Below are 15,240 nucleotides of genomic sequence, written 5' to 3' on the forward strand. Positions count from 1 at the left end.
GAGTGTTCTACCAAATTGCTTTCATTTGTTTAGCAAATCTATTTTTAGCATCTTTTCCTTGCCAGGTACTGGCTTAGGCAGTAAGAATACAGCAGTGAAAGCAAAAGGCATTTCACCTGCTCTATGAGGCCTTGCCATGTAGTTGGGGAGGCAAATAGGTAAGTAAACACAGAGTTGTGATAATGGCCAAAGAATGAAGTGCAGACCATGGGAAAGACCCTATCCTGGGGGACCCCTGGAACTATTGCCCCCCATTCCAAGTCTTCATAGAGCAGGATCTCATCTAGGGGGACCCCACAGAGCTGGTGGCCCCCATTCCGGGACTTCTCACAGTACGATCCTGTCCCAAGGGGACTCTTGCAGTGAGTTCCCATCCTGGCATACCTCACTGAACAGAGTTCCATCCTGTTGGTAGCTTTAGAAATGCATCCTTGAAGCAGTTGTAATTAATCTGAGTCGGGAATTTAAGTTGGAGTAGTCAGACGTTGGCTTTGTCTCTTAATAGTTAAGCATGTGGGATTAATTGTAATAAACAGTAACCAATTTCTAAAAATAGATATCGTTTAACATAAATTGTCTCTTTTAGGCCTAAAAAATAACCTTGTGACTAGGGATTTATTTTATTTTATGGCTGGGAAAACTGAGCCTCAAAGAGGCTTAGTCATTTTCTCAAACCTCACACTAGTGCCAGGCTGGAATCCGGCCTCTGAGCAGCCTGACACCAAACAGTCTTCCAAGCAATGTGTCTGACACACGTGTTGAGCCGCAGCAGCCAAGGCTGCCTGTGTTTGTCTGCTGCTGTCTCCCAGCTCCCAGCATGGGGCCATCTGCATATGTCCTGCTGGGACAGACAGGCCTGGCCTGGGATGGTGGATGACAAAGTTTGTTGAGCGAATGAATGAATGGAACTGGTTGAGTGGGGCCTGTAATCTGTTTGGTGTTCTGTAGCCGTCACTAGTAGTATCTATACTTTACTGAAGTTTGAGAAGGCTGTAAAGTCCGTGCACGGGGACCAGGGGAGAGGGAGCCTCAGGATTTGTGTGTACACCTGCACGTGAATGATACCATGAGATGAGAGGGGAGCTGGAGAAGTCCTCCCAGCCGGGTGCTGTTCTGTGTCCTGGAATGGCCTTCACATGCCTTCCTGTCTAGACTGTGAGCTCTGCCCAGCACTCTTCTCCTTTTGTAGGTGCTGCTGTCCCAGGTACTTGCCATGTTCTCACCCATGTTACCATTGTTCTCTTTTAGAATTTTTTTTTTCTTTTTTCCCCTTTCAAGAGAGAAGGAGAGAGAGTGCATAAGAGAGAAACCCTCAACAGGGTCTTCACATCGCTATCCACCCCTAGCCAGCCAGGACCATGGCATGCGCTCAGAATGTATGGGAAGACTTTAGGACACAGATGCAACCTTTACCTGTGGCTTCAGCATTGTGGAGCATGCACCATATGGCTGGCTATGTTATCTTTGTTTGTTGTTTTTATTGTTGTGTCTTGCTCTCTCCCTAGACTGCATTCTTGGAGAGCAGGGTGGTGTCTCTTCCTGTGACTCTTACTGTAGAACTGACTTGACCCTGGACAAACACCCACAGCACTGGACATGACCTGAAAGTTAGGTTGGACTTTACTGTTACTAAGTCTGGGACATGAAGCAGCACCCACTCTCCTTTAGCCTCATTGAAAATATTTCCCATGTGATTAGTCATCTTGTTTTGAATCCTCTGCGTGCCAATTTCTGTACCAGGAAGCCAAGCAAAGCTTGAAGATAGGCAAAGCAAGTCCCAACCCTGAGCCCTGTGATTGCTCCTGGGTTGGGGAAAGCAAAGCCCAGCTAGGCGACTGACCTTCTAAGTTCATGAAGGACCTTTGCAGTTAGCCAGAAAGTGCATGTGTTCCCTGAGGCGTGGAGTGTGTGTAGCTTCAGTGAACATTCAAGACCGTTGGGATCCCTTTTACTCTGTGATCTTTCTGCTGTCCATGGTCAGCAGGTATTTGAGTCCAGAGCTGTGTTATAGCTTTGATTGATCAAACACTTTTCCATCTGAGTGTCCATCAACCTCTAATGTGATGATGAGGAACTCAGTCTCCAGCTTCGTGCAGGATAGGATTAGAGCCTAGCCTTCCCTCCTGTACCTGGTGACTGTGGGCAAGTTACTTCACCTCAAGCCTAGTTCCTGAACTGAAAGGGAGGACTCGTACTTCCCTCAGGAGTTGTTCTGGAGTCTGATTGATTATTTCATGCATTCACTTTCGTTGTTGTTTTGGGGAGAGATTTCTGGTATAGGGTGCATGCTCGAGGTAGAGAGAAAGTGAAAAATTATCCACTGGGAGATGGCCATGCCACGTCTCTTCTCCGTTTCCCTTTTGGGATTTTGGGCATGCACGCACATGTGCCTGGCCTGAGTTTTAAGCCACTGGGTCTGGAACGCAAACCACAGTTGGCCATGCCTTAACCACCACACCACCTGCCAGCCCCCATTCATTCACTTTTTAATTGATTATTTACTGAACACCTGTTATGTTCAGGCCCCAGACTGGGGCTGGTGTCACCATTGTGAATGAAATGTTTGTCACCCTTTCGAAACCACTAGGTGCAGTGCTGAGCTCTTGCAGAGTATTCCATGGATAGCAGCTGCATTTGCTGTTACCACTCAGTGAAGGAAACTTTTTTTTTTTTTTGGAGAGGTTTTCGCTATAGGGCGCGAGCGCTCGCTAGACAGACAGAGACATAGAGACAGAAAGCGAGAAATCACCCCCAAAAGGGGATGGTCACGCCGCAATCCCTTCTCCTCCATTCTCCTCTTGGGATCTTGGGCACGCACGCACATGTGCCCAGCGTGAGTTTTAAGCCACCGGGTCCGGGACGTGAACCGCAGTCGACTACATGGGAGTCCAGTGACATAGCCATTACACTAACTGCTGGTTCCCAGTGAAGGAAACTTTTGAATTGCAATAGATTTAAGTCCATCTAATTCAGTCTCCAGTTTGCTGAGAGAGAAACTGAGGCTTGGAAAGGGAAGGGACTGCTCTGAAATGGTACAGCTGGATTGTGAACCAGAGGAATCCGACTCCATCAACTCTGACCCTGTTTTACCTATCTCTTTTTCCTTTCTGCATCCTATCAAATATGTTCCCTTAAAATAGAACCATTCTACCATGAGTGGTTGGTGTCTCCGTCCCGTGCCCCCCACCCCCCGTGATTGTGTGTGGTATAGACATACTATGAGAACCTTGTGTGGGCCACACCTTCCTTCCCAGTGTGGACCTGTGGGAGGGGCCAGCTGTAGACAGTCATGGCCCTTGGTAAGGCTTCCTGGCCAGATGGTCCCGTGCCTTCCTCACTTTGTACGTCACCCCGGGAATGCCAACTCTAATGTGGCACCCACGTAGCCCATCACGCAAGTGTGAGGAACTGCTGTTAGGAAGTTTAATGCTGGTTCAGGGCGGATGCTGGGGAAGGCATTACACAACTAACATAAATGAAATGGAATTTGTAATAGACCAGTGTGAAATCTAAGTAAAATTGCTTCGGGAAATCTCAATTGATTCCCACTCCTTCCTACAATAGGTGTTGCAGAGCTTTTTATCAGGAGGTTGAAATTGCAAGAACATGGCTTGCTGGTGAGAAATACAGAGCAGCATGCTCTTCCCTCAACCCCCTCCAGCTAAGTGTAGGTGGTGGCGGTGTCAAGGGGAGGATGTGACAATAAGAAGTCAGAAGCAGAGCCCCGAGCCTAAGCAGTGACTCAGACAGCTGTGCCAGGTGTGAGAGCATGGGGCAAGGGGCCTGCTCTTTGTCGCCTGGTCTGGGTGGAGGGCAGATGAATGACGTAGGGCCTGAGCAGGACCCCATTCCTTCTTTGTGAGCAGGCTGGCATTTGGCTTCCTGCAGCCCTCAGGGGAGTGTTGAAGAAGACAGTATAGCTGATTGCTGGACTGGAGATGCCTTTGAGTCTGGTGACTGCGCTCTGTCTCTTGGGTTCCTCTGAACCTGGTCACCTAGCAGAAATGGAGTTCAGTTAACAGTAAACTTGGTTTATAGGTCAGGTAAGATTATCTTGTAATGAGGCTTGTGAAAATGAAGAGAGTGAAAAATAAAACCAAAGAAAAAGGTGGTATTGGAACACAGCGGGAGTGATGCAGTGCCATCAGGTATTTAGCAAGCTTAGCTGAGAGGACCAGGTGTAGGGTGGTGATTAGAGACGACAGAAAGCCAGTCCCTAACAGCAGAGCATTTAACACAGGGCCCAGGAGCATTATTATTCCTCACTAACCTGTGAGGGTAGCCTTTTCCAAACATGGTAATTGATGCTTATTACAATGAACCAGTTCATTAGGAAAGGTTAAAAATTTCTCATTGTTCTCAATTTACTCTGACCGGGGCGATGTCTGATCTATTTTGGAAGTGTTTTCATCAAGCACAGATTAATAGTTTCCGCCACTTTTACAAGGGTTATGCTGCCTTTTATTGAAGCCCTAGCTCATCCAGAAAACATGGCACACCAAGACTGTACTAGAGACCTGTGTTTAACAGGCTCTAATTGGTATAAGCAAGTGGTATGTTAATTCTAAATTAGCCTTATCTACTTATGAAAGAAGCGAAGCAGGAAATGCATTTGGTAATACTTTGTTAGCACGTTGTTCAAGTTACTATATGGAAATTAATAGAATTGCATTCTGTTAAAATTATTCTCTAATTCAGTCATCATCAATTGAACTGGCCTTTTTACCCAATTAACTGGAGTTAATGAGTTTTGACAACTCTGAAAACTTTGGTCACAAGAGACTTTTTCCCTCAGCCCTAGGTTTACACTGCATTAGCGAGGAGCCTTCCCCATGCTTCACGTCTAACTTCTGCTAAGTATGGTGGTTGGGTGGGGGGTGAAGAGCTGCTGTCTCTGTGCCATCTCAGTGTCCCTTCTATCCAGGGATGCCCTTGAGAAAAACGATTTGCATCCCCAGCCAGCAGTTTGACCAATTGCCTGAGCTCCAAGTCTCCTGGTGTTTCCTTAGGAGAATTGCAGAGTATCCATGTCTGGATAGTCTCTGCGATATAAGAACTAAATGTTCTCAGGTCTTTGGGCTAGGACAGGAAGCCTGTGTTGGATCCTCAAAGGCCATTTTTCTGCACATACACCAGGCCTGTGGGATGATCTTGCTGCTTTCTTTCTTTTTTTTTATTTTTAGTAAATTTTTTGGTTTATTTACTTGGTTTATTTTGTTTAACTGTCAATACAAATACTTTCTTGTGACAATTAAAAACATGTTCTCCTTTATTCATGGTAGGGTGTGTACACATGCATGAAGAAAGAGACAAAGGGGGAGAGAGAGATGAACACCTTCCATGGGGTCTGGTCATGCCTGATACCCCCACCTTTTGTCCTCCAGCTTGTTGGATCTCGTGCACTCGCACAGTGTTTCAGGGCTGGGAATGCCAGCTGAGGTTGCCATGCATGATCCCGGTGTCTCTTGAACAATGCATTAATGCTGTGCCATAGAGCTGGCTCGATCTTGTGTCTGTTTCTTGGATTTTTTGCTCTTTTCTCTATCTTTCCTGGTTTCTCTTCTCTCATTATAATCACAGTGTCCAAATTGATCTTCTCAGGTTGTACTCCATGCATGTCAACTTTCTGGCTTGGCAGCTTCTTAGACTCTCTTCTCATGTGTGCGTGTCAAGCAGATGTCCTGGGCCCAGCTTGCCCTGTCTCCTACCTCTGTTTCTTTCACTCAGTGAGTGCTCTGTCCTTTCAGGCTCCTGCAGTATGTACCTGGGCTCAGTGGTTAGACAGAGGTTGGCCTTGAGCCTGTACATTTCTATAATCTTTTTGTAGGTGCAGCTCTACAGCCAAAGCTATGCTTCTAAAAGTACAAATTATTTGTTTAAAAAAGATAAATTATGGGACCAGCAGATGGCATAATGGTTACATTGCTGGACTCCCACAAAGTCTACTGAGGTTCGAGTCCCAGACCCGGCAGCTTAAACTCATGCCAGGTGCATGTGCGTGTGTGCCCAAGATCCCGGGAGGAGAATGGAGGAGAAGGGATCGCGGTGTGGCCATCCCCACTGGGGGGTGATTTCTTGCTTTCTGTCTCTCTGTTTCTCTCTGTCTTCCTGGCGAGTGCATGTGCTCTATAGCAAAAACCTTTCTTCAAGAGATAAGTTATTGGGTTTTTTTCCCCAACTTGTTTTCAGGATGTAACACATATACAGAAAGTGGTCTATCTTGAGAGCTCAGTGAATTCTCATAAAAGTCACCGCATCTGCCTAGTCTCCTTCAAGGTCAAGAGTAGGATAGACCCACCTGAGGTGGCGTGTCATGCTGAGATGCTGCGCTTTATAGGCTGGGACCACACGGAGGGCCTGGATTCTATTTCCAGTCTTCAGGCCTGGTGTGGTGTATGTGCCTATAATCCTAGTGACTCAGGATGCTGAGCAGTCTTTTAACTTCAGGCTGACCTGGGCAATATGGCAAGACCTGGTTTAAAAGAGAGCCAGGTATGGTGGCTCATGCCTGTGTCCCAGCTGGAAGACTGAGGCAGGAGAGTCATGACACAATGAGATCCTGTCTCTAAAAAAACCAAAACCAACCTGTAGAATATTGCCAGCTCCCCAGAAGTTCACCTTGTGGCTCCTCTACCCACTCCACCAAGCAACCACCTTGCTGATTCTAATACCGTATTTATCTTTGCCAGTTGTTTGATTTTATATAAATGGAATCATGTCGTATATAAATTTTTGTATTTCTTCTACTCAGAATTATGTTGTTGTATGCAATTATTTCATTTCTATTTTATCTGTATACCACATTACATGCTTTTTTGGGGATTTTATCATGTATTTATTAAAGAGGATCATTTACAGTTTGTAAAAAAAAAATTGCCCTGATAGACGCAAAAATTTCCTAATAATGATAATTAAAAACTACTCCCACCCCCCTCAGGTCCACACCAACATGCAATCTAGATTGGTTTAATCTTGAAGTGTATTCCAGTAAGACTGAAGACCAAGCACTTCAGGTCCTGGACAAGATAATAAAAATACTCATAAGCCTTTGCATCCTTAGACTGATTGACATCAATAAGGGAACCAATTTTTGATGTTGTAAAAGAAATGTGTTCATCTCCAATGACAATTTCAAGCTCCTGCCGGCCTACTCAGTCAGGAGGCAGCCACAAAGCATCATCATCTTTGGTTATTTCACTGTGATCAATTACTCTCTTCAGTTCTTCCATCACACTTTTATGTACATAAGCCTCTTTTCTGATCATGACATCATTTTTGTAATTGCTGTTGTTTGCATATCTCAATTTCCCATCAGGTGTGAACTTAAACTCCGGGAACTCGTGGCCGAACTTGCGTTTGTGACCCACGCGGTAACACAGATAAAAGTCACTCTCCATGGCTCGCAAAAAGTAACCAAGAACTTTAAGAAAAAAACGGCAGTGCGCCGGGGCCTGTGAGCCTCACTGACATTTACAGCCTACCACATTATATGCTTTTCATTCTTCTGCTGATGGACATTTCAGTTTCTTTATTTCTTGGCAATTGTAACTACTACTGCTATGAGCATTCTCTTCCTTGTTTTCTGGTGCACATGTGTATGGACGTGTCTATGAACCCAGGAGTGTGACTGCACTCAAGGGGTATGCAATGTGCTCACCTTTATGGTTGGTATCAGTTTGCCAAGGTAGTTGTGACAAATTACAGCCCATGGCAGCAAGTGAGTGTTCTCATCGCTCCAAAGTCTTGCTCATAATTTTCCTGCTAGTTGTTTTAAGTCCTGTTGCACTAAGGTGGGTAGTGGGACCTTGTGTTTTCTATGTGCATTTCCCAGAGGATTAGTGAGCTTGGGCACCTCTTATGTTTATTGGCCATTTTAAGAACTGAGTGAAAGTCCTTTCTAACTTCATTGCCCAGTTTTTCCTCTTTTCCTTTGTGATTTGTAAGAGTTCTTTATTTTATTTTGCTTTAGCCTTTTGTTAGATTATTTTTATTTTTATTTTATTTCATTTTTTATAATTTGCTATAGGGACTTTGTGCTTGTAGGATAGAGGGACAAGGATGGTAGAGAGTAAGGAAGCACCCCCCTGGGCAGGGGAGGAGGTGGATGGCCTTGGTTTATTTCCTTGGTTATTTTGTTTATAGAAAAAACAATTTCTTCTCCTCCATTCTTCTTTACGGATTTTGAGCATACACATACATGCACCCAGTATGTTTTTCAAGCTCAAACTGTGCGGTTAGCCACATGGAGATCCAGCCACTTTCACACCATACCCACTGGCTGGCTGGCCCTTGTTAGATATTTGGATTGCAAGGCAGTTTTTCCACTCTCTTTCATTTAAGAGAAGTTCTTAATTTTAGTGAGATCTTCTTTATCAATTTTGAAGTTCCTTTATGGTTATTAATTTTCTGTGTCCTGTGTAGGAAAGCTTCACTTACTCCAAGGTCATTAATTTACGCCTCAGCATTGTCTTTAGTGCTTTGCCTCTCCACACTTCACAGTGTAAGCTTCGTTGCACGTGTCAGCTTCGTTTTTCCCCATGTGGATATCTAGTCAGCACCTTCCTATTGCCCGACAGTGCTGCTTGCATCATGAAAATCATGGACTCTGTGAGTTTTGGTCTATTTCTGGACTCTCTATAGTCCATTGGTCTGTTTATCTCTATTTTTGCCAAATCGTACAACCTTAATTACTACGACTTTCAGGAGCCTTCTTGTCTAACAGATTGTGTCTCTTCTTCAAGATTGCTTTGGCTATTCATGGCCATTGCATTTTCATGTAAAGTTTACAATGTGGCCTATAAATTTTCACCAATAAATCTGTTGGGATTTTTACTGGAAATGCATTGATTAAGTAACATCTGTGCAATATTGAGTCTTCTAATCCATGGACATACTGTATCTTTTACATGTTTAGGTCATCTTTATAATCCATAATGTTTTATAAAGTTTGCTGGGCAAACAGCTCATAGGTAGTGGTATTGGTTGATTTGTAAATGATTTTATAAATGGTATCTTTCCCCAAATTTCATTTGCTAGCTATTTGTGTTAGTATGTAGAAATACAATTGAACTTTGATTGACTTTGATCCCGAGAAAATGCTATACTTACTTATTTCAAAAATACATTTTATGGGCCAGCATGTGGTATGGAGGCTAAGACAGTGGATCCCACACGACCAGCTGAATGAACAGTTCGAGTCTTGGACCTGGTGGCTTGAAAATGACACTGGGCATATGTGCTTGTGTGTCTAAATTCCTGAGAGTAGACTAGAGGAGAAAAGGGATTGCAGCATGGCCATCCCCCCAAGAGGGGTAATTTCTCATTTTCCCTCTATTTCTCTCTCTCTCTCTTTGGTGAGTGCATGCAAAACTAAAACAAAACAAAACAAAACAAAACAAAACAAAACCTCATTTGTGGATTATGTTGGATTTCTATGCTCGTAATTGTATCATCTAATAGGTTTTATTTTCTTTTTTGATCTTTACATGTTTCACAGTTTTTTTTTTTTGTTGTTGTTGTTGATGTATTCTCCTGCTTAGGATCTCTAGTACTGTTTTGAATAGAAGTGCTAATAGTAAGTCATTCTCTCTTATCTGTGGTTTTATCTTCTGCAGATTCAAGTTACTGGTCATCAACCAAGGTCTGATATTTTGAGAGAGAGGCCTTCCTTGTCTAACTTACTATAGTATAGTGTTACAATTGTTCTATGTTGTTATGTGCTGTTGTCAGTCTCTTAATTGTACCTGATTTATAAATTGAATTTTAATGTAAGTATGTATGTATAGAGAAAACATATGTATGGTTCGTTACTGTCCACAATTTCAGGCACTCACTGGAATGAACGTTTTTCTTTCTCATTCTCATAAGGAAGGCTTTCAACATTTCTCTATTAAAGAACTTGCTATCATATGGAAATCTTAATCAGATTAGAGATATTCTCTCTACTCATTTGCTAAGAGGGTTTTTATTTTATTGTTTTCATCATGAATAGATGTTAAATTTTAATCAACTGCTTTTTTTTAACAGATATTGAGATCATATGATTTTCTTCTTTATTCTGTAACGTGAATTAAATTAATTGATTTTCAAATTCCAGAAATAAACAAACTTGGTCTACAGATTATACTTTGTAGCGACTGTTTTATTTGGTTTGCCAGTAAATTAACTTGGGATTTCACCTCTGTGTTTATTGGAGAATTTGGCCATTAATTTTTATTTCTCACACTGTCTTTATCAAGTTCGGTGCCATGGTTTTTCTGGCCTTATAAAATAAGTTAGGGAGTTCTATTTTACTCTTTCCTGTAATGTTTTGTGTAAACCTTGTGGCATTTTTAAAGGTTTGTTTAGAATGCACCAATGGAGACATCTGAGCCTGGGGGTTTGTTGTTGGAAGAATTTTAAATTGGGGGTTTAGTTTCTTTTAATAGGAGGAAGAAAGGGAGGGAGGGGGAGGGAGAGAAAATGAACACACATGTGACAAAGTACCTCATGAGGCATGGTCATGCTGCAATTCCTTCTCCATTTTCTCTCCTTTCAGGATCTTGGGCATGTACACATATATTTCTCAAGCTGGCAGATCTGAGATTCAAACCAATGAGTTAGCTATGTGGCACCCAGCTGCCTTAACCTCTGTGCCACAGGCTGGCCTGTTACCTAGGGTTTAATAATTTCATTAGACATTTGAATGAACCAACTTTTGGCTTTATTGATTCTCTGTTGTATGTATCCCATTTCATTATTTCTGTATTTCTCTCTTTCATTGGGTTTAATTTGTTCTTAATGTTCTAACTTTTTGAGTTGTATATGTAGATCATTGGTTTTTGTCCTATTAGTATATGCATTTAAGGTTGTATATTCAGTCAAATATTTATCAATTTCCAGTGTGATCTGAATTTTGGACAATGGCATATTCAGAAATTAATTTCCTGATATCCAGATATTTGGTGATTTTCTTGCTCCTATTATTGATTTCCAGTTTACTTCTGTGTGCTGAGAGACTATGCTCTGAATGACATCGATCCTTTGAAATTTTCCACGATATGCTCTGTGACCTCATATAAAGTCCCTTTTTATAAATGGCCCATGCATACTTGACACTAAATGTATTCTATACCTGTTGGATGCACTGCTTTCTAAATATCTATCGGATGTTAATTATACTGTTCAGATTTCCTATATTAGTGAATGATTCTCTTAGTTCCTAAGAGAGTTATATTGAAGTGTTCCATTATAATTGTGGGTTTGTCCATTTCTCCTTTTAATTTTTTAAATTACTGCTGTATATCTTAGGATTCTTTTTTATTAGGTGCATATGAATTGAAAATTATTAGCTTCCTGGTGAATTTAGCCTTTTGTTATTATGTAATATTCTTTATCTCCAAGGATTCCTCTAATCTTTAAATCTCCTTTATGTGATATTCATATGAATATATCAGCTTCCATTTTTTTACATGATTTTTTGCTTTTCACCTTTCATTTTCAAGATTTCTTCATTACTTTATTGTAAATGTTTTTCTTATATACAGGATGAAGACAGATTTTGTATTTTTATTGAATCTGAAAATCTTCAATTTTTTTAAGTTCAAAATTCCAACTTATTTGCATTTAATTTAATTATTGATATATTTGCATTTAAGTTAACTGTCTTAATAGTTGGTTTTGGTATTCCTTTTTCTTTTTTTTTGTACCTTGTAGAATAAGTATGTTTTTTTGGGACCAGCAGTTGGCCTAATGGCTATGTCGCTGGACTCCCATGTAGTCGACTCTGGTTTGAGTTTTTCTTGCTCCTATTATTGATTTCCAGTTTACTTCTGTGTGCTGAGAGACTATGCTCTGAATGACATCGATCCTTTGAAATTTTCCACGATATGCTCTGTGACCTCATATAAAGTCCCTTTTTATAAATGGCCCATGCATACTTGACACTAAATGTATTCTATACCTGTTGGATGCACTGCTTTCTAAATATCTATCGGATGTTAATTATACTGTTCAGATTTCCTATATTAGTGAATGATTCTCTTAGTTCCTAAGAGAGTTATATTGAAGTGTTCCATTATAATTGTGGGTTTGTCCATTTCTCCTTTTAATTTTTTAAATTACTGCTGTATATCTTAGGATTCTTTTTTATTAGGTGCATATGAATTGAAAATTATTAGCTTCCTGGTGAATTTAGCCTTTTGTTATTATGTAATATTCTTTATCTCCAAGGATTCCTCTAATCTTTAAATCTCCTTTATGTGATATTCATATGAATATATCAGCTTCCATTTTTTTACATGATTTTTTGCTTTTCACCTTTCATTTTCAAGATTTCTTCATTACTTTATTGTAAATGTTTTTCTTATATACAGGATGAAGACAGATTTTGTATTTTTATTGAATCTGAAAATCTTCAATTTTTTTAAGTTCAAAATTCCAACTTATTTGCATTTAATTTAATTATTGATATATTTGCATTTAAGTTAACTGTCTTAATAGTTGGTTTTGGTATTCCTTTTTCTTTTTTTTTGTACCTTGTAGAATAAGTATGTTTTTTTGGGACCAGCAGTTGGCCTAATGGCTATGTCGCTGGACTCCCATGTAGTCGACTCTGGTTTGAGTACCAGACCTGGTGGTTTCAACTCACGCTGGGTGTGTGTGCCTGTGTGCCCAAGATCCCGAGAGGAGAATGGAGGAGAAGGGATTGTGGCATGGCCATCCCCCCTGGGGGGGTGATTTCTCATTTTCTATCTCTCTGGCAAGCGCATATGCCCTATAGTAAAAACCTCTCCAAAAAAAATAAATAAATAAAAGAAGGGTTTTTTTGTTTTGTTTTGTTTTTTTATTACTCCCTCATTAATATGGTAGTTATCTGTGCTTTTATGTAACTATTGGGGTGTTAGAGAAGTCATGATGGGACCAGCAGTTAGCGTAATGGCTATGTTGCTGGACTCCTGCGTAGTCGACCGCGGTTTGAGTCCCGGACTCGGTGGCTTAAACTCACGCTGGGCGTGTGTGCATGCGTGCCCAAGATCCCGAGAGGAGAATGGAGGACAAGGGATTGTGGCGTGGCCATCCTCCCTGGGGGGTGATTTCTCGCTTTCTGTCTCTCTGTCTCTCTCTGTCTGTCTGGCGAGTGCACGCGCCCTATAGCAAAAACCTCTCCAAAAAAAAAAAAGAGAAGTCATGATGCATTTTTGCGTAGAAAAACAGAAAAAAAAATATCATGACTTTTCTAACAACCCAATAGTAGCTAACTGGTGATTATAGGATAGATTTTTTTTTTTAATTTATTAAAATCTAGTAAAAATTAGAATGAGGGAACTTCAGAAAGTCTGTGGAAAAATAGAATTGAGGTATGAGTTTATTTTGGTGCAAAAAAATTTGAAATCTATTTTTTCATAATATGCATGTTCCATGAACTTTTTGAAGACCTCCTCATATTTCTCTCTTCCAGATAATTGAGGGACCTTAAAACACTTGCTGTCTTCCTCATTTACATGTAGAAGCGATCATTATAAAGTACATATTCAGTTACATGTTTGACAAGATATTATATCTTTAAATTTACTTATGTTGATACATTTCAAAAAAACCCTTTTATTGCTCTTTATTACTAGCTGTATCTGTAAGCATCATATTGGATTTTTTTTTTTCTGTTATTGAATACTTTTAGTATTTTGTTTGGTGTAGATCTCATGCTGAGGAATTATCTGTGTTTTTCTTGGTGTAAAAATGTATTTATTCCACTTCAATTTGTTTCAAAAATTTTTTTTTTTTTTTTGAGGGAGTTTTCACTGTAGGGCGCGTGCGCTCGCCCGACAGACAGAGAGACAGCAAAGAGAGAGACATAGAGACAGAAAGCGAGAAATCACCCCCCAGGGGGGATGGTCACGCCGCAATCCCTTCTCCTCCATTCTCCTCTCGGGATCTTGGGCACGCACGCACACGCGCCCGGCGTGAGTTTTAAGCCACCGGGTCCGGGACACGAACCGCGGTCGACTACGTGGGAGTCCAGCGACATAGCCATTACGCTAACTGCTGGTTCCCTCAAAAAATTTTTTTAATTATGATTTCTGGCTTACAGATAATTGTACATCTTTGTGGGTTACAAGTATGGTTTTTTAAGGCATGCATCCAGTGCATAATAATCAAATCAAGGTTATACCCATATTCATGCTCAACATTGAACATTACTACATGTTATGTGCATTTGTTAATAGCTCTACTAGTTTTTTAAAAATGTATGTTAAACTGTCTCCTTTTTTTTTTTTTCTTTACTGTGCCATGATATACCATTCCGTAGCCTTTTCTCTTTATTTACCTGCATCCTGTGTCTACAAGCTCTGTCTACAAGCAGCTCCTGGTATCTGTCATTACTGCCTTCATTTCTGTGTTTTCAAGTACTTCAGTTTCCACTGTAGAGTGCAGACATTGGTGTATGTAAGCAGGGATATACGGTTTTTGTCTTTCATAGTCTGGCCTATTTCCCTTTGTATTATATTTTCCAGATTCATCCACTTTAGGTCAAATGACAGATTTTTTTTTTTTATGGCTAAGTAGTAGTCCATTGTACCTATGAGTCATATTTTCCCATTCTCTACTTTAATTTTTGAAGGATACTTTCTCTGCATTATCTGCTTCTACCCACTGCACCTTGAATTCATCTTTCTGCTGTCCTCTTGACTGCCAGTGATTCTGTTCGGAAGTGTGTTGTTAATCTTATTGTTGCTTTTTTGAAGATAATCTGTCTCCCTTCCTTCCCTCTTCCCCAATTCTTTTGATTATTGTCTATTTTGCAGTAGAGTTGTATAAATGTTAAATATCTATAATTTAAAAATTACTAAACTTTGCTTTGAGACTATTTTAGGTTTACAGAAAATTGAGAAAGTAGTATAGCGCTTCTGTAGTCTCTCCTCCCTATGCTTCACCTGTTATTAACATCCTGTATTACTGTGCTATATTTCTTACAGTTAACCTATTGATTCATTATCATTAAAGACCATAATTTACATTAAGATTTATTCTTTATGTTGTACAGTTCTGTGTGTTCTGTGTTATATATCCACCATTACAGTATCATACAGAGTAGTTTGCATCTGTTTTCTGGAAGAGCTTATAGAGGATTGGTATCACTTATTACTTAAATATTTGGTAGAATTCACCAGTCTAACTATCTTTGTCTGGTGCTTTTCTCTTAGAAAGATGATTAAAGTATTAATTCAGTTACTTTGGTAGATATAGACTGTTACATCTGCT

General features: G+C 40.5%; 1 protein-coding gene and 1 pseudogene across 6 annotated transcripts in view; one reads left to right on the forward strand and one right to left on the reverse strand.

Annotated features, from left to right (window-relative positions):
- Nucleotides 1-15,240, forward strand: part of MAD1L1 (mitotic arrest deficient 1 like 1) — a 598,556-nt gene that overhangs the window by 255,433 nt on the left and 327,883 nt on the right. The window lies entirely within an intron of this gene.
- On the reverse strand, nucleotides 6,957-7,397 carry LOC102475095 (protein mago nashi homolog pseudogene; annotated as a pseudogene).

This window comes from Tupaia chinensis, unplaced genomic scaffold (assembly GCF_000334495.1).
Source record: "Tupaia chinensis unplaced genomic scaffold, TupChi_1.0 Scaffold145208_1, whole genome shotgun sequence".
Taxonomy (NCBI): domain Eukaryota; kingdom Metazoa; phylum Chordata; class Mammalia; order Scandentia; family Tupaiidae; genus Tupaia; species Tupaia belangeri.